General features: G+C 36.1%; 1 protein-coding gene and 1 long non-coding RNA gene across 2 annotated transcripts in view; one reads left to right on the forward strand and one right to left on the reverse strand.

Annotated features, from left to right (window-relative positions):
* The window catches only part of LOC134668103 (potassium channel subfamily K member 6-like), a 117,269-nt gene extending 95,574 nt beyond the window's left edge, over positions 1-21,695 (reverse strand). The window contains exon 1 of the mRNA XM_063525597.1: positions 21,561-21,695. The gene's annotated coding sequence lies outside the window, so the exon portion shown is untranslated. The remainder of the gene's footprint in view (positions 1-21,560) is intronic.
* LOC134668174 (uncharacterized) overlaps positions 1-24,357 on the forward strand; it is a 764,384-nt gene that overhangs the window by 203,123 nt on the left and 536,904 nt on the right. The gene's annotated exons all lie outside the window — the stretch shown is intronic.

Below are 24,357 nucleotides of genomic sequence, written 5' to 3' on the forward strand. Positions count from 1 at the left end.
CGAATATTGTTTTTAATAAAATAAAACACTTGTTTCAGTATATAACATGATAAGTATATTAAACTTTTCTCCATTAAAAATCACATCATAAAAAACCTGAAGTCTTTGTTAGTTTTAACTATTAATACATACTAAAAATGCATAAGAAACACTAAAACAAAATAACTAAACTAATACAAATAAATACCTAACCTAAAAATTGCCCCGATTCGCTGTCCGCGGTCAAAAAAAATTAAATACTAAATGGAAAAATCAATCATAAAGATCGAGTATACTTCTATAGAAAAGATAACAGTAAAGCAAACGAAAACAATAAGTGAAGCATTAAATTCTATTCAGTACTAGTTAATAAGCTTAATACGTTACAAGAAAGTGTAGTTTTTTTTTACGCGGCAATTTCCTCTTGGAGGTTATTAATGGATCCGAGTTTAAAAGAAGCCTGTGAATAAGGTCTTCGTTGGTGTGGATTCGTGACATTTTTCTGGTATGGTCTCGCCTGAACATCTTTATATTTTTATTTGTTGACTCAGCTGCCTCTTCGGACAGCTCTCCAATAGGAACTAGAGCGTTTTCTATAATGATGGCACCATGTATAAGCACTTTGTGTACTGATGAAGGCAAAGGATACCAGCCATATGCATCCATGAGTTGGCCAGCCGTTTTTGTGGCATATTCTTCAAATTTTCTTACATTGATTGTATAACCAGACGATATGCACTCCAAAATAGTTCCACACTTTTCAATAAGGCTTTGCTGGATACCTGTGATTTCAGCAGACACATCAGAGTGCTTAAAAAATTTCCTCGCAGTATTTCCATCGTTGGATGTGCCACTCCCTCCACTTCGTGGTTTGTCTACAATTAGACCCAACTTCTGCCGAAACTCACCCTGGATTTTTTTCTTTCTCAAAGCTATGTGCTTTTTATCCTCCTCTGATGTAGCGTACCATCTTTTTGTTTCAAGTTTGTACGATAAATGAATAAAATATTCATAAAACCGAATCCACGCATGCAACGGCGAGAGTCCAAATTCCAATTTACTAAAATCAATAGGCCTTTCTATGCTAGAAGGAACGTCTCTCATTTGAGTTGGCACAGCTTTACAAAGGGTGCACGTTGCATTGGAAGTGCCACTGAGTGCGGCACATATTTTCCCATCAAGCATTAGGCCAAGAAATAAGAAGTTATAGAGGGAAATGCTAGGAACACAATTTTTGACTCCGTAACTTTGTTTGGACTAGTTAGGAGGTGAACATATCAAAAGTCCCCGGCCGTAGCCCCGGTGCTGGGGGGGAGAGGGGGGAAAGAAGGTCTCATTTTTCGGTTTTTCACTAATATCTTGGAAACTATGCGTCTTAGCGACATGACTACTGAGACAAACCAAAAGCTGATAAAAATTGTTACAAGTTTTATTCAGTAAAGTTTTTCGATATCTTGAATAGTTTTTGAGATATCCGCTCTTGAAAGTTTATTTAGGGCTTTAAATTTTATCTTGATATCTACATTAGTGAAGCTGCTAGGCCGTGTTCGGTATCATTTTCGTATAAATCGGGGATGCTGAATTCATTTTTGGTATCACATTGACACCATTCCTAAGAAAAAACATATAAACTTTAAACAAATAACTTTTTTTTTAATTCCTCTTCACGCTTAAACCGCTCAACCGATTTAATTGTAATTTGGTACACAGATATTTCGAGTCCCAAGACAGGACATAAGATACTTTTTATCTCAATAATCATCCTTTAAAGTTGTGAAATGGAGTATGGGGGAATTCAACTTCATCGACGAAACTGAATTCCTGAGGTTCATACTGCTTAAGGTAAGGTTTGAAGTCATGTTAGGTATCATTTTCATCTAAATCACAGATGAATACCATCCTAAATTTCACCTAAACCGGTTCAGCGGTTACTGACTCCCCATACAAACTTCCACCCCACTTTTCACATCCTCAAAAGATGCTTTTGGTTATAAAAACTATCCTATGTCCTGTGTCGAGACTGAAACTATTTCTGTACCAAATTTCAACGAAATTGGTTCAGCGGTTTAAGCGTGAAGAGGGATTTTAAAAAATATATATTTTTTTAATTTTGTTTTATCTTCGGAATAGTGTCAATGTGATACCATAAATGAATTCAGCACCCCCGACTTATACGAAAATGATGCCAAACATGGCCTAACAGCATCACTGATGTAGATATCAAGATAACATTAAAATCCCTACATAAACTTTCAAGAGCGTCTATCTCAAAAACTATTCAACATATCGAAAAACTTGACTGGATAAAACTTATAACTAATTTTATGAGCTTTCGGTTTGTCTTAGTAGTCATGTCGCTAAGATGCAAAGTTTCCAAGATATCAATGAAAAACCGAAAAATTCGACCTTCTTACCCCCCTCTACCCCGCAGCACCGGGGCTACAGCCGGGGACTTTCGATATGTTCACCTCCTAACTAGTCTAAACAAAGTTACGGAATCAAAAATTGTGTTCCTAGCATTTCCCTCTACAACGTTTTTTGAGCATTCATTTCCTGACCTACATGGTGAGTTGCAAACAGTGATTTATGTTTATTTCTTTGCCGTCTCCGTACTTCACTATCGTAGGCACAAGCTGCTCAATTTTTTCTTGAAAGTATGTTTGTTCGTTAACAGTCGAATCTTTAGTTTCTTTAATAAACTGAAATCGAATTGGCCGGCAGTATCTAGTCGACGATGGGCGCGGGTTTTTCCAAAGCAGCACGGCGTCATCCGATGATGAAGTGGTTGAAATCAATCGAAGAGGTACATACGATGTTACGAATAGGCTTCCGTCTCCGGTCACATCTGAACTGGCGAAGTTTTGCTTATATTCACTATGGCCAGTGCTTCCATCAAAACCCCACTTTCCTATTAACGTAACATCACCCATCGATTCCTCTGGTATAGTACTTAAAACTTCGTTTTGTAGTTCTACTATGCGAGATGCAGTATGATTCAATAAACTCTGCAATTCCACTTCGCCTGCTGATTCCGTAACTCTGATGATTTCTGGATAACATTTCTTCTTTGCTTTAAGAACTTTTTCATATGAAGGTAAAACAGGATTTTTTCGCGAGTTGATAAACTCACGCAGTAACAAATATTGATGCTTGGTGAGCTTAGCGCCTGTCAGAAGGGAAAGCACGTCGTCAGGGTTTATTTCTTTGGTCTCGTTGTCTGATGCCTTCGTTAAATCGCTGACCGCTGATCCATCAAGATCAGCTAGTGCTGCTAATCTTCTGCGTTTTGACCGCTTGCTACAAGCAGTAAACTCTTTTTTAGGTCGTCCAACTGCAGATGACGTTCCCGGCGATGATGATTCTTGAACGAATTGAACAGTTGAGGACTTATCGGCCCCCGATTTTATTTTTGGCATATTAACACTTTGCTTTTTATTAAGCCACTCAGAATGTTTCTTGAGAACCGCAGACTTATTTCGCGAAGCGGATTTCCAAATAACTGTAATTCGTTCACAAATATACTTTATGATGTTATCCAAATTGTTGGTGTCCACGTTTTCAGCATCTGGTATCATTTCTATCACATGTTGCATAATTTGAAGACGTTTATCTTTGTCCGAACCACTGAAAGATAGCCAGAGTTCAAATATGAAGCCTCTTGTAAAGGATCCCACGTACTTATCATCTGAAAATAAAAAAATAATAGTGAATTTCGTTACGTATTATTTTTGTAGCACTGCTACGAAGCTGGCTACGCAGGCGTAGCAGGCTTTTAAAAACTAAATACGCAAGTTTACGCAGCAAGACTTTCATGATTATAAATCTAGAAAAAATAAGCTTTAAACTGGTATAAATCTTGTCATTACGTTGGATTAATAAAATAACTAAAACTCCAAGTAAAGAAATAACATTTAAAACAAATCTCATTACAATTTGTCATGGCGTAGACCCTTTATTATTATTATGTTTTTCTAAAAAGAGTGAAAGTTAGGGTGATAAACAAAACTACATACCTGATTCTTGAAGCTCCATATTCATAATAATCAGTAAATACACAAATTCAGCAGAAATTCACCACTAATGACCGATCACTTAATTAGTTGCCGATAAGAGAGCGCGTACAACCGGGAGTTCAGTTCACTTTCGACGTTAATTAGAGAATGAAAATAATGAGTTATCCAGGATCTATTTATACCTCCTTAAAGTACATTTATTAGTGAATAATACTAATGCATTTGACACTTAAAAATAACACATAACATATTTTGAATTATGGCCTAGGGCCAGACCACCGTGCTCTGGGGATTAGGTAGCGATAAGCAAAACCCACGTCTTAAAATAAAACACAAATGCGCTAAAATGAAGAGAGGTTAAATAAAGTACATATTTTAGTTTTTTGAATGTTTAGTTGGGTGAATCAACTTTTTAGTAACTCGTTGCCCTTGTTGCGTTCCTCTGATGGGGGACTCTTAAATTAATTTTATGGTATTTAAGCCGTATAAGTTACCTGCGTCAAAGAAGGCCCATCGTTATTTTTTTTAAAGATTAAATTTAATATGATCTTGCAGTTTTGCCTATGGTTTTCACAATTCACACTTATAAAAGTATGAAATTTTGAAAGTAGTAATAGACAAGCTTAATAGGCTTTCTTTGACACAGAATAGACACCTTAATTACTAAGCATTAGTAAAATGTGAACATTTCTTACAACAAACTGTACCGCTATTGTCCGTTGGACAACGGAATAAAATAACTGTACGAGAAAGTTGATCCACCCAAATACCTATTTTGTAGTAGGTATTACGACTATTACGAGCAACATCCTCCCAACTAGGGTCTTGGGTCACGAGGACCTTAATTAAGTCCATTTCGCCGTTAATAGGAACATTGAACCATTAACCGATATTATTAGACTTAAGGCTTTAAATACAAGATGTGTGGCACGTATTAAGGATATTATTTTTAAGTTAATTTAATGTTTTATATTTACTTAAGAGCCCTTCAACGTGCACACTAGCGCCACAGCTAAATAATCGTAATTATTTAAATTTAACGAAAAATATTGAAAAAAGCGGCCAAGTGCGAGTCGGACTCGCCCATGAAGGGTTCCGTAACAGCAAGTAACATAATAAAATTGGGATTTACGGTTTATTACGTATTAAAAAAAAACTACTTACCAAATCTTGTTCAAACCAATTTTCGGTGGAAGTTTGCATGGTAATGTACATCATCATATTTATTTTAGGTTTATTATTCTCTTATTTTAGAAGTTACAGGGGGGGGGGACACACATTTTACCACTTTGGAAGTGTCTCTCGCGCAAACTATTCAGTTTAGAAGAAAATGATATTAGAAACCTCAATATCATTTTTGAAGACCTATCCAAAGATACCCCACACGTATGGGTTTGATGAAAAAGAAAATTTTGGGTTTCAGTTCTATGTATGGGGAACCCTAAAAATTTATGTTTTTTTTTCTATTTTTGTATGAAAATCTTAATGCGGTTCACAGAATACATCTACTCACCAAGTTTCAACAGTATAGTGCTTATACTTTCGGAAAAAAGTGGCTGTGACATACGGACGAACAGACAGACAGACAGACAGACAGACATGACGAATCTATAAGGGTTCCGTTTTTTTGCCATTTGGCTACGGAACCCTAAAAAGGGGGCCGCTACGGACTGTATTGTGTATTTAAGTAACTTTTGAATACATCAGACTAGTTTTTATGTTGCTGGAATCGTCAATCTATGCGTCCAAAGTTAAAACAGCCGTTTTTTTTTGAGTTCCTAGATTGGCGAAACCAGCAGTATAAAAACTAGTTTGATGTATTCACAAGGTACTTAAATACACAATACAGTACGTAGCGGCCCCCTTTTTTCAATATCTTTCGTTAAATTTAAATAATCACGATTATTTAGCTGTGGCGCTAGTGTGCACGTTGAAGGGCTCTTAATTGTGTTGTGATAAAATCAAGTAACTATAGTCCACAATTTGGGGCATACGCTGTGCACATCGAAAATTAACAATTTTAAACGACAAGAAAAACCTAATAAATTAAGGATATCATAGCATCATTAGGTATCTCTTACATTAGATGCCTCACGTATGATATTATGTTGTATAACATCTGCCGTAGTTCTTAGAAAATAGAAGCCTATTTCTGCACACATAAGAGATTAGAAGCTACGGGGAACCTGATGAATATGCGATTGACTCCTTCTGATATCGGTTTTCTGAGTAATCTGATTTACTGATTCGCTCATTAATAAGGGATCACTTGCCTGCCAATTTTAGCTAAGATTAATAATTAATTATCCCTTTTCCATAAAGTGGTCCACTGATTAACAGTCCGCCGGACGGTATCGGCCTGTCAGTTAGAACAAAATTTTGACAGTTACGAACAAGTAACAGGCCGATACCGTCCGGCGGACTGTTAATCAGTGGGCCCCTGAAATCTTTCTTACAAATACATAAGTCAAAATGACAGAATAAGACGTAAATTAAGGTGACAGTCCATTTCCAACGACAGCTGCAATACTGTTCATTTTACTATGGAAATTGACAATGACAGCGACGCGTTCAGTACCGGTAGTGCAGCTGCGGTTAGAAATGGAATGTTACCATAAGTAGTTAATTCATGCTGTTTTTAAATTTCCATGCAATACTACTTAGGTCATACTGAAAGTGCATTTAATTTTAAAAACAATAGTAGGTAGGTTATGTAACATTTTCTTTTAAAATTCCTTGAGTTTTTCTGACAATAATGACAATGCATACAATTTTTCTTTACGATAGGAAGGATCATCGTGAAAATTATACGACCCATTTTTCCTTAGGTACATTTTGTACCTACGAACGAAATTTTGGGCCTTGTATCGCGTCGCGGTTGTGTGTGTTATTACTGTTATTAGATTCATGTTTTTTAACGTAAACATTTGTGTATTTGGATACTTATTTAAGGTCTGAATTTGCTAATATGCGACTTTTTTCTAACTTATTATTGAGCACACAGCTACGATTTTAGTTTGGAGAGGGGCCGTAAAACCTACCACAAACAGTCGAATTGGGCTATAACCTTGTTGTCGACTGAGGACACATTGAAAGAACCTAATATAGGTATTATAAAAGTCTTGCACGAAAAATTTCTCGACTTTCAAACTGCCACCATTCCTAAAATAAACGTCACACCCAAATAAATTGGATCTCAAAACATTTATAAAGAGTTCGATTTTCAAATATAGTTTGTCAAAGGGCTGTCTCATTTCAAACATAGACAGAGAGAATCATACTAGGTATATTTGTCTACACTAGTACTAGCACCCAAAAGGATTAGTATAGTTTTTTTGTTATCATTTACTGACAAATTTGGTTTGACCAACTATAATAAACCTTTTCTTTCACTGAGTTAGCTCTAAGTAGCTCAGTATACTGAAGTGTTGCGCACGTATTTTCAGTAACTAACTCGAATAGTTCTGTTAGTGTCATAACTAGTTTATATCATCATAGTTTAATTTCTAGTTGATTTGAATGTCAAAAAAAGTTACAGGCTGTATATAGTTCAATTTTACTTCTGTTAGCCTATTACCTACTTTAATGCCAGCTGTACACTCGTCGGGAGTTTCGGCGAGATAAGGGCGAAACGAGAAAAAGCGAGATGGGAAGGGAGCGGTATGTATGTACACACTCGTTCTCGGCCTGTCTCGGGATCACTCGGCTAGTGTGTAGAGCCGGTATACATTTTTACACAAATACCCATCCAGCTTTTAAAAGTGACATGATTTTTGGTTAGAATATAGATGATGCGCTGTCGAAAACCGCAAAAATGAATGACGAAAGGTACGATAAACTGTTGCACGTGTAAGAAAGAATAGATAGATTACTTTCAGGTTATTTGCAAAAAGCCTATTCGTGTTTTTCTATATAATTCAACTCTGCTCTCACTTTATTGGATATAAAATAAAGATGCCTTTGCGAGCATGTCGAATAGACCGCAAGGTTACACAAAATTTGATACGCAACAAGCAAGAACAAACAAAAAGTGGCGTGTCTAAGGTCACGCACTACCCGAGGGACGCTCGTTTCACACACACACATGTGTTCTACCGAATACTAGGAGGTTTTCCTTTTTTATACCAACTCTTACAGTCATTTGATTATGAACTCTCTTTCAAAGAAATCAAAATTCATTTTCACTTGTCTCTACTTCCAAGAATTGGACAAGAGTGTCGCTATATATTTTCGAGTAAATATTTTATCGGTAAGATCATGATTTCATGATATATTTGAAACCAACCATTTGACGGTATCGTCGTGTTCGATTCGAGTAAGTTTCATATGTCGGGTCCCGATATCAGTCTGTTTACTCTCTCTACTTGCATAAATGTTCCACATTTTGTTTTTGTGAACATATGATTTCAATCGAGATACGTGCTTTACGACCGTTTTAGTATCCCAATTTCACCGAGCCCCGAGCTGAATCATTTCAATTTCTTGTTATATATTTTCTTCGTACGTATACGCAAAAGAAGCAGGTGCAGATGCTATAAATTTTGCTCCATATGGTTTTATTTTATTGCACAATTAGGGAATTATCATAAGTCTAAACCTAAATTAGCCTGTGGCATTGTTCCCAGGCACTGGCCGCGTTCCCCGTTTATACAGTGAGGTTGAGTTTTTGTGAAAAAATGCGCCAGCTCGTAGGTTGCCTGACACCCAGACTAGTTTGGTAGAAATTTCTTTTAAGGGGCCCACAGATTACCAGTTCGTCGGACGATATCAGCCTGTGAGTTAAACCACAGATTATATAATAGTTCTTACGAACAGATACTTATCTCTCAAACAAAACGCAAATACCTACCGTTTTGATACCTACACAAAAATACAATGGAGTGACCTTCAGCGCGCCGCTCCCCGCACCGCGCGCACCGGCACAACGCTAGGGTTGCTGACGCTTAGAAATGATAAATAAATACCTACGTAAACAGTGGAGTGAAATAAAAGGAAAGCTAAATCTTAAATTATACCTAATATTCCAATTATGCGTTAGTGTTTGCGAAATAGTCTTTTTAAAAGGTCATGTCCCTGCAGTAACCGCAGTGTTTACGCTGTTTTATAAGCCGCGCAAAAATCCCAGCAAGAATTAGTTTTAAAACTTCGTGTAATTTAAAACCAGATAGAGATTAATGTTATAATATAAAATAATAGAAACCCCATTAATACAGGTAATTAATTATAAGTTAACCAGAGCAAAAATGAGTAGGCACTTTCCGGTGTAAAGTTAACTTACTGTCGTTAAAATAAACATTTACCAAAATCAATTAAAAATTTGCTACCTATTTCAAATAGATATCTAAAACTATACATTTGTCATACATAATAAACACTACATGTTTAATTAAAGAAAAATTCAATAGTAGGTAGGCACCTACTACGTAGCTTGTAACTATCGTAAAAATTGACAGTGCGGCGCGCGGTGACGTGCGTACATGAGCGCGAGTGGTAACCAACTGGCTTGCCTATCTACCGTGAACGGGAGCAGATTCGTAGGTATAAATCCGAGCTCGCGCGGAGAGTTCCATAGGCCTGGTTAAACGCAAACGAACAACTGGCAGGCTGATATCGTCCAGCGAACGGGTAATCTGTGGGTCCCTTTGCTAGTTTTTTGGTGTCTGACGACCACGGACCGAAAGTTTCAATCGCAAGTACATATGATTTCGACAATTTTCACATTTTGTTAGTTTAACTGCATAGTATTTCTAACGTCATAATATACATCAAATTGTGTTTAAATATTTCCCATCCAGAAAGGAAAATGGGGAAAACAGTTGGAAACGTAAATTTCTCGAATTAGACCAGTTTCTAATTTTATATTAAACGATGTTTAACTCAAACGGAGAGGTATTGCAGGTAGTCGTCCCCTGGGCTTTATTACCTCCAACCAAGCTTCAAGTTTTAATTGCAAATCTGTTAACTTTTTACATTTCCAGTGCCAATGTTGGGCGTGAGAAGGGTTGCCGGAGTTCGGTTTTGTTTAGAGACTTTTAGTAAAGTATGTAAACATTTTCACAAAACAATGAGGTATTAAAAAAGTAAAATGTGTGCCTTAAATGATACATCAGAACGGCGTCGACTTTTTGACTTTCAAAGATGCAAATTGAATTGAATTTGTGCATATTGTAGAATAAAGAGTTGGGATCCTACTTTTGACTTTCACAGTTTGTAAGTGGCATGAATGCCTAAATGTACCTATCATATTTTACTCAAACCTAAATAATAGCAATAGCAGATCTCTAAGATTATTTGCAACATAATATAACGTTTGCTTTATACGTAACCAAATAGTAATATGTATTATTTGGATTGGTTATTTACATAGTCACATTTGTACCCCCACTTACCCCATGTTACAATATTATTGTAAAGTGGGATATACAGTGGGCATTCAATAATGTGTCGGATTTAAATTTATTCATCAACATTTTCAAAGTATGAAAGCTCTCATGTTCAACCCAAAGCAGCTGCCTATTTGGTGACCGACATCCGTCATAACAAATATCTTTATTCCACCAATTCCTTTGTCAAAATAATTATATTCTTCGTGAAGATATTTTTAGCCCAATCCGGCGCGAAGGATATCGATCTGAATACATTAATGTGATTTATTCAAGCCCCACCTCCGTTCATAAAATACGCCGACTCGTTCATTGGGGCCTGTCTTTTGAGGATTAGTGTAGATAATGCCACATTTTATTGTAATCTGAAATGTTGGCTTGTGTAATCTATGAGAACCAAAGCGAAGCATACGGGTCGCTTATATGAAAACTGCGCTACGTGAGTACCTATACAGCAGTTAGATTAAGTTAGGGGTGCGAAACTTCTAACTTTGGCCACACTCGACAGCTCGGCTCAGCATTGCTCCGAGCAATTATTAGGGAAAACTCATTCGTCACTTATATATATGTAAGAAAAAGTTAAAACATAAATTAACTAAATATTTAATTTAAAATTTTATGAACAAGGGGGTAAGTCTTGACAATACATCAGGCTTTGTATATGGGCTTTGTTCAGATATTTGTGAGCACTTTGATCAATTAATTCATTATGTACAAGTGTAAAATTCGTTTAATCCATCACACATCCCTTTGTTTGGATGTTCACTAATTATAACCTAATTATAGAAAATTTTCAATTAACCTGTAATTTATACAGCCCATTAAAAGACCCCTACGCCATTCCGTTCGGTAAGCAATGACGAACAAGTTCGCCTAATCAATATTTTAATTAAAATTGTTATATAATTTGTTATATCAAAAATGCTACGCACATAACAACCTCACAAATGGGAATGGATTTATTTAGGTGTCCAATTTGGAGCTGTTATACGTAACATTCGGATATTTTGTAAAAGTTTCAAAAATACAAAACTGGCAAAACTAACCTTACTTACCTTATTTTAACAGTGCACGCCAAAAGTATGCGGTGCTATGTGCACGATTAATCATGACGCATTTAAGGGTTTGGGTTTTGTGGCGTTGGTTAAAAGTAGTTGGCGTTGCAAGGGCAATGGGGTCTATACTGGCGGATTTACCTTCTTAGGCCCTGTAGCCGCCCCTTTCTCAGCACCCATCATATTGACTATATTTTGAGTTATTTCTTGCTATCATCAGCGAATTTTTTGTCACAATTTACCGCCCCCAAAAAACTTGCCGCTTTAGGCCCGGGCCTACTTGGTCTTAGGGCAAATCCGCCACTAGGGGTCTCTAATTACATATACCACTTTCTCATTATGGTAACATTCCATTTCTGACCGCAGCTGCACGACTGGTACTGAACGCGTCGCTGTTATTGTCAATTTCCATAGTAAAATGAACAGTATTGCAGCTGTCGTTGGAAATGGACTGTCACCTTCAGGCATTTAAATCGCGCGTCAACACTTAGAGGCGCTCTACAGTCTCAACAACCGTCAAGAGACCGCCCTTCCACAGCTGTAGGTACCTACAGTATTCTCTAGCTTAATGTCTACTGGACACTTGACAAACTAAAACAAATTTACATATTTGAAACTATAGCTTCATAAATTAGGGATAATTTAAAAAATAAATTAAATTACTTTTTCTTAAATAGATATTAACTTTTGTATATTCGCAATTTCGCATGCAGTAAGTACTAAGTCTTTTTAGAATTTAATCACTTCCTCCGACGGGCCGAGCGCTTGTTTTTGGTATTAAAAAGTGATAAAAAGAGAGTGTAGGAAACATTTTTCCTTAAAGAAATTTTGAGGCTTTTATCAAACCGAGAAATTCTAAGCTTGTTTGACACTTTACCTTGACAAATATCCACGCTTCCCTCTCTCCGATTGGCCTTGAAGAGCTTTTAGCGAGATCGAGTGATTCGGTACAAAGGATCAAAGGTGTGTCGTACCTTGCGGTGTAAGGGACGAGAGAATTCTATAAAGAGGGGATCCTAAAGGCTGGCGTCCACTAGACTCGCCGAGTCGAGTCGAAACGCGTAGCCGCAGAAATTCGCCTGACGAGCAATACGCGCGGAGAGTCGAATCGGCGCGCCGCGGCTATTCGTCAATGGACGCAGTTGCATAGAAAATATAGGAGGCGAATTATTGCGATTCGATTCGATTCGCCTCGGCGAGTCTAGTGGACGCCAGCCTTAAGAAACTGCGTCGCGACGCCTTGGGACAACGCGGCGTTGGTTCAGGAGCGTCGGCATACTCGTATGTTTATGCTCTCTTTGCCGCCTAAATTCTAGAGCTGCACATCTTAATAAAAAAGCGAATAATACACGTTACTATAATAGAACAGAATAGAATATAAATAATTTATTCGTAAGAACAAACACAATAAAATTAGGGGAAATACGGACAAAATGGCATATACGGACAAAACGACATAGCGGGTTTATTTCGAATTTGGCGGGCTATAGCGAGGTCAGGAACATAACAACACGTGACGGCGGCCATTTTTACAATCCTGCGAGAAACCCAGCACCATTGGGTTAGTTTTTTTGAAGTAACGAGTGAGAACGTGTTTCCTGTCCACAAAAAAATATTTTATTTAATGATTTCTTTGGATTTTTGGTGAGTTTTGTGTTATATTTGTATATTATATTTACTAAAATTGAAGACGTATGTATAAACTTGTGAATTGAGTTAGTATTAATACAATTTTCAAACGATTTAATTAAATATGATTTTTAATGTTTGTTGTGTACATTTGGGCAAAATGACATGCCTATACGCTGGACAAAACGACATAGTGTTTGTCATTTGTCCGTGACGTGTGTCGTTTTGTCCGTAATGTTTCGATTATTTACTTTTGATTGTTACTCTCTAGGAGAGATGCCGCGGGAGCGTCAATTTGCTCAAACTATCGATTCCAGCTCCAATAATGAGGAATTTGCCGCCGAAAACGAGGATGAAGAAAACGCCCTCTGCATTTATTGCAATGATCTTTATTAGCGGTCTAAACCGGGAGTAAGCTGGTTAAGATGCATGAGTTGTTTTCGTTGGGCTCACGCTTCTTGTGCTGATGTCTCAAAGAAGTCTAAAATATTTATTTGCGAGCTTTGTTCCTGAATTTTTAGTATGTCATTATACCCATATTTAGTGTGTCATTTTGTCCATACTATATGGACAAAATGGTTTTTTTGACTCGTCTATTTATTTCTTAATATTTATTTTGATATAGTTCCTATTCAATTAAAAGACTGTATTACTAGTAGTCAATGAACCTAAGATGAGTTTCAATGTATGAGACTGATTATAGTTACAATAAATAAAGAAATATGATTCAAAATCAAAACACCCTGTCATTTTGTCCGTACTTCCCCTATACAAAACAGAAAAACATAGGAAGTTCAGTTACAATGTTCTCATCTCAGCTTGATGCTGGCGACTTCCAGCGCTAATAGTAGATGTAAAATGTAACTCCTGGTGTGATATCAACTTGGTACTCTTAAACTGTAGTTTTTGAGCGAATTCATATCAGATTTTTTACGTGTAGGTAATAAGTAATCAATATCCTTAATACTTACGTAAAAGAATTTTAAGGCTTTTGTAGAAATAGAATAGAATCATAATAGTCTGGAGAGAACCAGAAAACTGTACCTATACTATATTGTATATCTATATATACAATAAGGCAGCAGAAAAATCTATGAATATGAATATTTTATACACAATATTTGTAATGTGTACCTATATTACTTGTAAATATTTAGGTATAGCGACCTAAATTTGATAATACAGTGGTATTTAGCAATAAATCATACCAGGTTACTATTATAAAATATCTACTCTTTCAATGGACGGCTCTTCAATAATAAATGAGTTGAATGCTTTACGTAGGTATAGGGTTGTCACCAGTCATGGCCAAGGTCGAGCTTGAGTGCAAACGCGGCGAGCAAACAGCCCTTCTCGAGACTGATGAGCGAAACCCCTAGCTCTGACGTAGGCCGTGGTTCAAATTTAGTAAATAATCGTCGGCTTTATACAGACAAATTTGAACCTTAACTCTTTGAGCTAAGTTTAAATTTGTAATGCAGATAGCTGTTTATATGAGGCAGAGAAATAAAAGATTTTTGCTTCAAACGACGAAGGTAAAACCAATTTGTCACACGCCCGATAGCAAATACACAAAAAGTCTTCATTCAAACGGAAGGATTTTTGGTTTACATTTTTTATCTGTGATATTAATTGTAAGCTCAGCAGCATTAATGCGTGAAAAATAATGTTAATAGTTATCTAAAATATTATATATGATATTTAAACTCTACCAAAACTAAGATCATGACCAACTCCTTTGAACGGCCCATCAAAGTGAGCAACACATGTCTAGAATACGTGAATAAATATATATATTTAGGCCAACAAGTCTCCTTTGATAAATGCAGACGCCAAGACGAGATAAACCGACGTATAAACATAACGTGGAACAAATACTGGAGCAACAAAGATATATTAAAATCAAACTTACCAATGAAACTCAAGAAAAAAGTCCTAGATACCTGTTTGCTTCCATGTCTTACCTACGGCTGCCAAACATGGATTTTTGACAATGATACAAAAAATAAAATACAAGTATGCCAAAGGGCAATGGAACGGAGTACACTCAACCTAAAACTAAAAGATAGGATAAGAAATACAAAAATAAGACGAAAGACAAACGTGATAGATGCTTTAGCTCATTGTAAAAAGCTCAAATGGAAGTGGGCTGGCCATATAAACGAATGAACAGTAAAAAATGGACTAGGAAAATAACAACCTGGGCAGGACCTATCAATAACAGAGGTCAAGGGAGACCAAAACAACGATGGAGCGACGAGATTTGCAAAGTAGCAGGCAAAGACTGGACGAAAAAGGCAAACGACCGAGAGGCATGGAAAAATTTGGAGGAGGCCTTTACTCGTTAAGAGGATAAGAGGTCCTTAAAACAAAAATAAATAAATAAATTAAATATATATGTAATCACATCAACTTATTCATAATAATATTTTAATGAAAAAAAAATGAAATGAATTATGTATTTTAGTGTGACATGTTTATTCATATTACTTAATATTATTATACAAACTATGATTATGGAATGATGCATGTATGTAAAATTAAGGAAATAAAGAGGCTTTTTTATTTTATTTTTTTATTTTATTTTTTATTTTATTTATTTATCTAAAATGTAAGTTGTAAGGTAGAAGTACTAGTGCTCGACGCTGCACTAGTATTCGACGTGGGCACATTATGTCAATACCTTATGCCAAAAAGTTTTTATAATTCGACTCAGGCTTAAAGCCGTAGACATATAAATCACCGTACCTACTCGTATTTTTTAACAACAACATAACTCACAAATCAAGCTAACTGACTGTAAAGTTCAAATGCTCGCTAATCGCTGTTCTCTGGTGCGCAGTGGTTGTTAAGCCGTGTTAAACCAAAAGGTCACAGAATGATATAGAACACATACCGTAAAACGGGGTGAGTAGGTTTCGCGGGGAGAGTTGGGTTATGAATGGGGAGAGAAGGTTTGAGAGGGGGGTGAGTAGGGATTTTAAGGCTACTGCTGCAAAAATAATGTATTCCAATTTAAAATGGGGCTATAGTAATACGCATAATAAAAAAAAATTGATCCAACAATTTTCCAAAATCACCTTTGTATGAAAAACCCTCTCACCCCAAATACGAGGCACTATGGGGTGAGGTGGGTTTTCTTCTTTATCGTCAAAGTTATGAAATGGAACTACCCAAAATAAAATACAAACGTCCGAACCACTTATTATATACACCATTCAGTTTTCACATGTAAAAATAAATTTTTATCGAGGTTTGAAAGTCAAATTTCACACAACTCACCCCATTTTACGGTAGTGATATACTCGTAGGCCGATTTTGGCATAACGGCTCCCACTCACATTTGCATGAGTGGATTTGGACAAGAGTGTCATTCAAATTGCTTGCGAGTTGATCGGTTGGACAAAGCCAGTACAATAGTGCTTGACGGATTAAGTACCTACTTTTAGTGGATCTTATGATCATGTGACGTACCAAAATCCCTTCTACGAGTTTCTACGATAAATAATGTAAAATAAAAATGGTATTTTTACCGCATCACGCGAGATTCAAACTCGCGGCTTTGGAAGACCGCTCTACCGAGGTAATCAAAGTTTAGGTACGGTATATTGCGGCAAAAAAACTGTCATAACCTCGCAACCGCCATGACTATTTTTAATAACTAGCTATAGAAAATTGTATCGGAATGCATAGAGTGAATTTTAAACTTCGCGTTGTCATATAATAGCATTGGGTGGCGGGCAATAAGTTAATAGTTTCACAAACTCTGTCTTCAAATTCCTTAACAATTCTGTTGAGTTTCCAGCAATGGTTTGCGATGAGAATAGCTGTTAGCATCAACACTCGTCCCACACTCGCCAACTTGTAATAACTTAACTTCGTTAGTCTAATTTTCTACATTCTCAATGGACAGTAGTCGCCCTCAAAACTCTCAAAAGCCAGTGGGCACTATTTAGTACACTATGGCCCACTTGCACCATTCCACTAACCCGGGGTTAACCGGTTAAACCGTTACCTAGTGCCAAATTTTACTGGTAACCATAGTAACTCCAGATTTATTTAAGCGGTTAACCCCGGGTTAGTGAGATGGTGCAAGTGACCCTATCACTGCTAACATTTATTTTAGGTATTATTAAAAATAAAAACTCAAATATAATTTACGCTGAATCATTATAAATTACAAAAAAATTATGATAAATTAGAGAATTATTGTGCTAAATTATTAGTGTTATAATTAAGTACATTACTTAGAACTACTAAAGTTACCCGACGCGCCGAGTTCTATTTTAAGTACTTATTTAAAAATAAAAAGGGCAGCGAGTTAAATTGAGTTGTTTATTTGCTCAGTTCTTATTGATATTGAATTTCTATTTCGGGTCTGCCACTTCGCAATATGGCCGAGTATAGCTTGAAGCTAACAACTGAACTGAAACATCAACATTCGGCCCACGCGACGTCAAATATTATCCGCAACAAACTAGGGCCTGGATTCTCTGCCTCTTAATCTGATTTAAATCACGTGTCAATAAAGTATCGAATTCATATTTAATGATAATCTAATTTTCAGTGAGTTACACTTGCAGTTATGTTGGCCTATAGGAAGCGGGACCGATATAGGGATAATAACCGGTTTAATGAATAGGTATGCAGGTTATAACCGGTTAAAATAAGTATGTAAAAACTGTTATGATTTCGTAACTTTACCTGTGTTATAAAATAGCTTATAGCACATAAAGGAAATAATTTTTAATATCGGCTAGTGTTATATTATAAACTTACGCTTATGGAATAAAATTTAACATAAGTATTTTTTATATCAATAATCTATAACGGTACCTAACATGTAACAGCTTTTCACTTGTAATTGGAATCTCACTTTATATCTACTAATATAGCATAAAAACAGAATTGGCAGTACAGTTCCTCTTCCAATCTAATATCAATACACGACAACTTTTTCAACTGAAACGCGTTTAGAGTTATGGGGGCGTGTATAACTTGAAGCGAGCAACTGAACATCCACATTCAACCCACGCTAGCAAATATTGGGTAACCATATTAAACCGGTTACTACATTTTCAATGAACACCCACGCTCCAGACGGAAAATATCCATTATTAAAACCGTCCGGAAAAATGTGAGGACTATCCTTTTTACATTTTCCAGAAAGGTTTAAAAATAAAAGGTAAAGTAGGAATTTGACGGAATTTTAGAGTTGGTAGAGCTTTCATATAAAACTGAAATATAGTCGCACCAATAAAATTCTGCAGCGGGTTTGATAGCCCACGCAGTGTAAGTGTTATTTATACGTCATAATTTCATAGAAGTTTGACGTTTAAAATGACACTTGCACTGCGTGGGCTATCAAAATCGCTGCAGACTTTTTACGGTCTAACTCTATTAATAATACTAGATAATAGTTAAATTAAATAAATCGGCCAAATGAAGTGACACTTCTTTAGCCAAAATGCAACTAATAGGACAACGTGATGTAACATGGCAATGGATTAACTGTCTCTGTTTAGCCCAATGGTTGACTGGTAGAGAATGCCTCAAGGCGTTAAGTCCGTTTTTTTGTGTAAATTTGTGCAATAGAGTTAAAAAAATATATATCAAAGACGCATAATTCAGTTTGCAATAATTTGACCAAATAAGTACAACTGGGACTCGTGCACCGAAGGTTCCATACTACTCCATAATGTAGGTGTGTAGTAATATTTTTCTCTTTTAATCTTCTTTTCATCTTAGAGGTGCTCAATATCACCACAAGGCTATCCACCATATGTACCCAAAGAGTCCTCAAATTCTTCGGCCACACAGTCAGACGCGGCACGGACACGCTAGAAAGGCGTATTATTACCGGGAGTGTCGACGGACGAAAGAGTAGAGGGCGTGCACCCAGTAGATGGTCAGATGTGGTCCAAAATATTACCCAGACTTCGCTCTAGGCAACGATGCAGATGGCCGAAGATCGAGAGGCCTGGAGAGCAGTGGTAGGAAGAATAACCCATACGAGTCACGTCCCTCAGACATGAGGTCACGGCCACGAAGAAGGAAGTAATATTTTTAATAACAATCAATCAACGATTTATTATTGTGGTGTTGCGGGCCTTTTGAGTGCCACGTCATCAATCAACCAATACGCTTTTTAATATTATATCATCTGATATGTCAAATACACCTTCAAGAATCCTTCTGGGATCTTAATCCCAGAGGAGTTTTATATTTAAATGAGGTAAGCCCTCTATTTTTTCTTTATTTGCTATACCTATATCAAATAAAGCCCTTTTTAACTAAATTGGTCCCGTTTGCATTATAAAAGATCTTTAATGTGTTAAAATATAATCCTTCAAATTAGAAGCACGTTTTAAATTTCGTAGATAATGTCAAATTTTAAAGCCAAATACAAAAATGTATTAAACGTACGTATCTTTTTAACTGTCTTCAAAATGAGAATTATACTTACTTTACTGTTTGGTTTAATTGAGTTATTCCAGTATGGAAGTCAGTCATTTTAGTCGTTTATTAACCGATTTTGAAAAAAACTATCTTACTATCCAAAACATGGACCGTCTTCTACTTGAATGCAAATGTTTGGGCTCACGTATGTTTCGTTATCAACATCCAAATATGTACATATTAAAAACAAAGAACGTCTGCAATAGGGACCGAATACCGGTATATTTATAATACAAATAAACCGGAATTCAATTTCGGTAATACGGTTGTTTATGTATATTTATGCACTTAATTTACCTCATGTGATCAATCATATACTTACCTAAATACTATTATATACGTAATATCAAAGAAATATTGTGAAAGGTATGGGATATTTTGATTTTTAGTTATACCGGTGACGCTCCCCCCCCCCCCCCCGTTTTGTTGTAGGGGTACAAAAAGGACGAAAATGTTCCATTAACTTTAGTATAATAGTGGCATGGTAGCTTAGTTAGCCCGACCTAATGTCCTATGCCTAATTCCTAGAGGTAATTGGTTAGAAACCAGATAAAGACGGCTTACTCTACAAAAGCGCTTGGTTTGTGTTGACCTTTTAAGCTCAGGGTATATTATCCATTACATTCACAATAAAATGATCTGCGTAAAAATTAATTAAAATTACAAAACAAATACATATATTATTGTCACCCGTCCCAACTTTGCCTAGTCGTTATATTTTTATGAAAATTTTACTCAAACTTATTCTAAATCCTAAATGTTTAATACGCCCATGAATTCCTCGATACAATTTATTGTGAATTAATTTTGCCAATTTTGGGTACGTATTTATGCCACCCATTATTCAACTGGATTTTATTCTATTAAATGATCTAATGATGCAGTCGGGAAATTACAACAAAAATAATGCCGTAAGTATTCAAATATTTCAAAGTTAGGTAAATAAATCATTTATTTACTCGTACCTACAATATATATACAGTGGTACAACTAAACGAAATTAATAACTAGCTTAAATCTAAAATAGGCCCCTGAGGCATTGTACCAAGGATGCTGGCGGCATTTCCCCGCTGTATCGCAATATAACAAAGTTTACCTACATATAACTGAAAAGTCTCGGGTTGTAACCGTGTAACCGCTCACTGATAAAACACGTGAAAGCTACAACGCCTAGCCGTAGCAGTCTACGCTACGTAGCACGCTACGCTCATGCCATAAAATCGTCGCTGCGCTTGTGAATTCCGATATGTGCTCGATTTTTTAAAACCGAAATGGAAACCTGAAAACACTACATAAGGTCTTCTTTTCAAAATTTGATGCATCACAAGCACAACGAATTGGAGAAAATAATACCACATTCGAATACCAAAACTGGCAACCTATAACATTCTAAATTAGAATTTTAATATTTACATTAGATTAGATTGATGACTACGAAATTAAACTTTGCGTACCAAAATAACAATTGTAATGATACACCATTATCCAACCAAATAGGTATATTTTATAAGATTAACGAGAAATTGAACACACTCAGCGTGTTCATGACACCGCGATCGAAATCTTCAGAATAACTTTGACCTTGTTAATTTTAGTGCTATAAAAATAAATTTAAGTGCTATCCAACCAACGCTTTGAACACTTGGTAGTTTGAACGATCCTCACGTATACGTCAGTCGTCAAGGGAACTGTAGCGTAAGACATGAGGATGATGGAATCATAATACCCTATTGTCTACTCGCTCTTCAAATTGTCTCAAACGTTCAACTTAACTGACAGCCTGACACATATAGAAGAGTGAGACATCAGCACAATAGAATTGCTATTGTTAGTATTAAAAAGTTTTTTAAGAAATAAAGCTACTTCAATATTTGTATTATTTTGTACACACAGTACACACATCCATTTATCATATCATTATGACAGAAATAAAAAAAAAATCTTTAACTGATATAATTATATTGTATATAGGCAGTTGTAATGAATGCATTTTAATTCAAAACTTAATTAAAATAAACAAAAATCCAAAACAATAAACTTACCAATTCACAACCACTCGTTCAAAATCTTCAACCGGTTACTTCGAAGTTTAAACCGGTTTCGAAATTGTTCGTACGAAATTCAAATTAGAAATTGTTTCGCGGCGTTTTGTTACTGGCTGGCGTGCGACCCGGCGGCGACAGGGGCGGCATCTGAGCCGAGCCTATAGCTTTTATTGCACTGTTTGAAAATAGGCTGCTCTTGTAAAAGTGCCTTTATACGTAACGACTACCGACTCGCACGGAATACTAGGCAATATCACACTTACTCTGAAAAAACATATATACAGAATTATTTATTTCTTTAAATTAAAGTACCTACATAATGACCGTGATTTAGGGGATGGAGCCTCCCGGTAAGCAGATTGTTTAACTACTTTTTAAACAAAAATCCTAAGAACCTAAGCAGATTATAGTCCGACAAGATTTTGTAGAAACTTATTGAGGGTGCCACTTCCTAACTGTCACATTTTTGACGTAAAATGCTTAAACTTGGCAATGGCTTAATATAGAATTTTATTAGATCCATTTTATTAAAATTCTACTATTTTATCTCGCATTATACTGTTATGTACGTACCCAACTACCCACACGCAAAAAAAATTGTCGTTGTCGTGTCGTACTAAATAACGATTCCTACACTCTATCAATGGCTGTATAACCCCCGGGCCTGCGCCTTCGCGCCAACGCCGCCGCCATGACACTTTATCAATGGAGCCGCCATCTTGTTGACGTCATACGCTGTGCAAACATAGTTTTGCAGTTCAACCGCGGCGCCACCGTCAAACATTAAAGTCACATTTTTAGTATATAATATCGTTAGTTCTTAGTTTTCCCGACTGCATGGAATAACATTGCATAATAACCATAGACGATTGTGTAATGTTTGTTTTCTTTTGGGTTTGTGGGAGCATAGCCCGCGCAATGTTGAACTCCAAATTTAATATGGTTAATTACGTAGGTAGTGAAGGGTAAATTATAATTAATGGCTGTCACGCATAAATGCCCTGGGAATTTGGGATGGAAATAGCAAATTCAATATAGGCTTTCAGTTAGGTAAATTTACCTGAAATGCTACTATTTTAGGACGGGTGTGTTGTCACTGTGCTATGTACACTATCATAATTATTTTACTTTATTTCGGTTGTCTTCTAGAACGTAATTTAAGTATGCACCGTAGCCGCCGTCGTATGTAGCTAGCGCGCGTCGATGTTACAAATATATTTAGGCATCAATCTTGAATTTGAAAGTAAAGTAAAGTATTTATTAATTGTAAACTGTGTACATAAGATGTCATATACAGGAGATATCGAATCAACAGTTGCCCATTTCGAGCATACAATATGATCTTAAAACTACTAAATATACTAGCTTACTGACTAACTTATAAGTACTTAACAAACTGGTGATTCCAGAAAAAACTCATTTAGATTGTAAAATAAGTACATTTTCAATCAACCAGTTTTTTAATTTAAATTTAAAACGATTTCCCTCTAACATTTTTATTTCAACTGGCAGGGCGTTAAAAACTCGTATTGCAGTATTGAATGTATTTCTGTAAAACATTGAGTTGTTTGATTTTGGACATACAAGATTAAATCTGTACTGCTCTCTGAGATTATCTCTCTGCTAGGATTTTTTCCTAAAATAGGCGTCATTATTTTTTACAAAGAGGCAGAGTTCTAGAATGTATATTCCAGTAAGAGTAAGAAACCGCTTTTCTCTAAACACATTACGTAAGGATTGTTCAGTGTGCATGCGATATATTGTACGTAAGCATCGTTTTTGGAGGATAAATGTACTCTGGATGTCTACCGAGTTCCCCCAGAAAATGATACCGTATGTTAGCAGCGAAAACACATTACCATAATAGGATTTTTTGGCAACATCCTCAGAGCAAGTTCCTGAGAGTATTGACAGGGCATAACACTGGCTGGAAATTAACTTATTTATTTTAGTAATATGCGCCTTCCAATTCAAAAAAGTGTCTTATAGTAATGCCAATAAAAGATATACTATTTACTTCTTCAATCAAAGTCCCATTTTCTGCAACATTCAAACATAGAAAAGGTGTTTTATAGTTTCTGAAACTAATAAGTTTTGTTTTGGTTAGGTTAACTTTTAGATTTAGAGTTTCAAGCCATTTGATCACTTTGTGAAGGGTGTTATTAATATTTTGTTCCAACTGCTCAGTTAGGTCAGGAAATGAATGCTCAAAAAACGTTGTAGAGGGAAATGCTAGGAACACAATTTTTGACTCCGTAACTTTGTTTGGACTAGTTAGGAGGTGAACATATCAAAAGTCCCCGGCTGTAGCCCCGGTGCTAGGGGGTAGAGGGGGGTAAGTAGGTCGAATTTTTCGGTTTTTCATTGATATCTTGGAAACTTTGCGTCTTAGCGACATGACTACTAAGACAAACCGAAAGCTGATAAAATTAGTTACAAGTTTTATCCAGTCAAGTTTTTCGATATCTTGAATAGTTTTTGAGATACCCGCTCTTGAAAGTTTATTTAGGAATTATAATTTTATCTTAATATCTACATCAGTGAAGCTGTTAGGCCATGTTTGGTATCATTTTCGTATAAATCGGGGGTGCTGAATTCATTTATGATATCACATTGACACTATTTCGAAGTAAAACCAAAATTTAAAAAAACATATTTTTTTAAATACCTCTTCACGCTTAAACCGCTGAACCAATTTCGTTGAAATTTGGTATAGAAATAGTTTCCGTCTCGACACAGGACATAAGATAGTTTTTATAACCAAAAACATCTTTTGAGGGTGTGAAAAGTGGGG

The sequence above is a fragment of the Cydia fagiglandana genome, chromosome 10 (assembly GCF_963556715.1).
Source record: "Cydia fagiglandana chromosome 10, ilCydFagi1.1, whole genome shotgun sequence".
Lineage (NCBI taxonomy): Eukaryota > Metazoa > Arthropoda > Insecta > Lepidoptera > Tortricidae > Cydia > Cydia fagiglandana.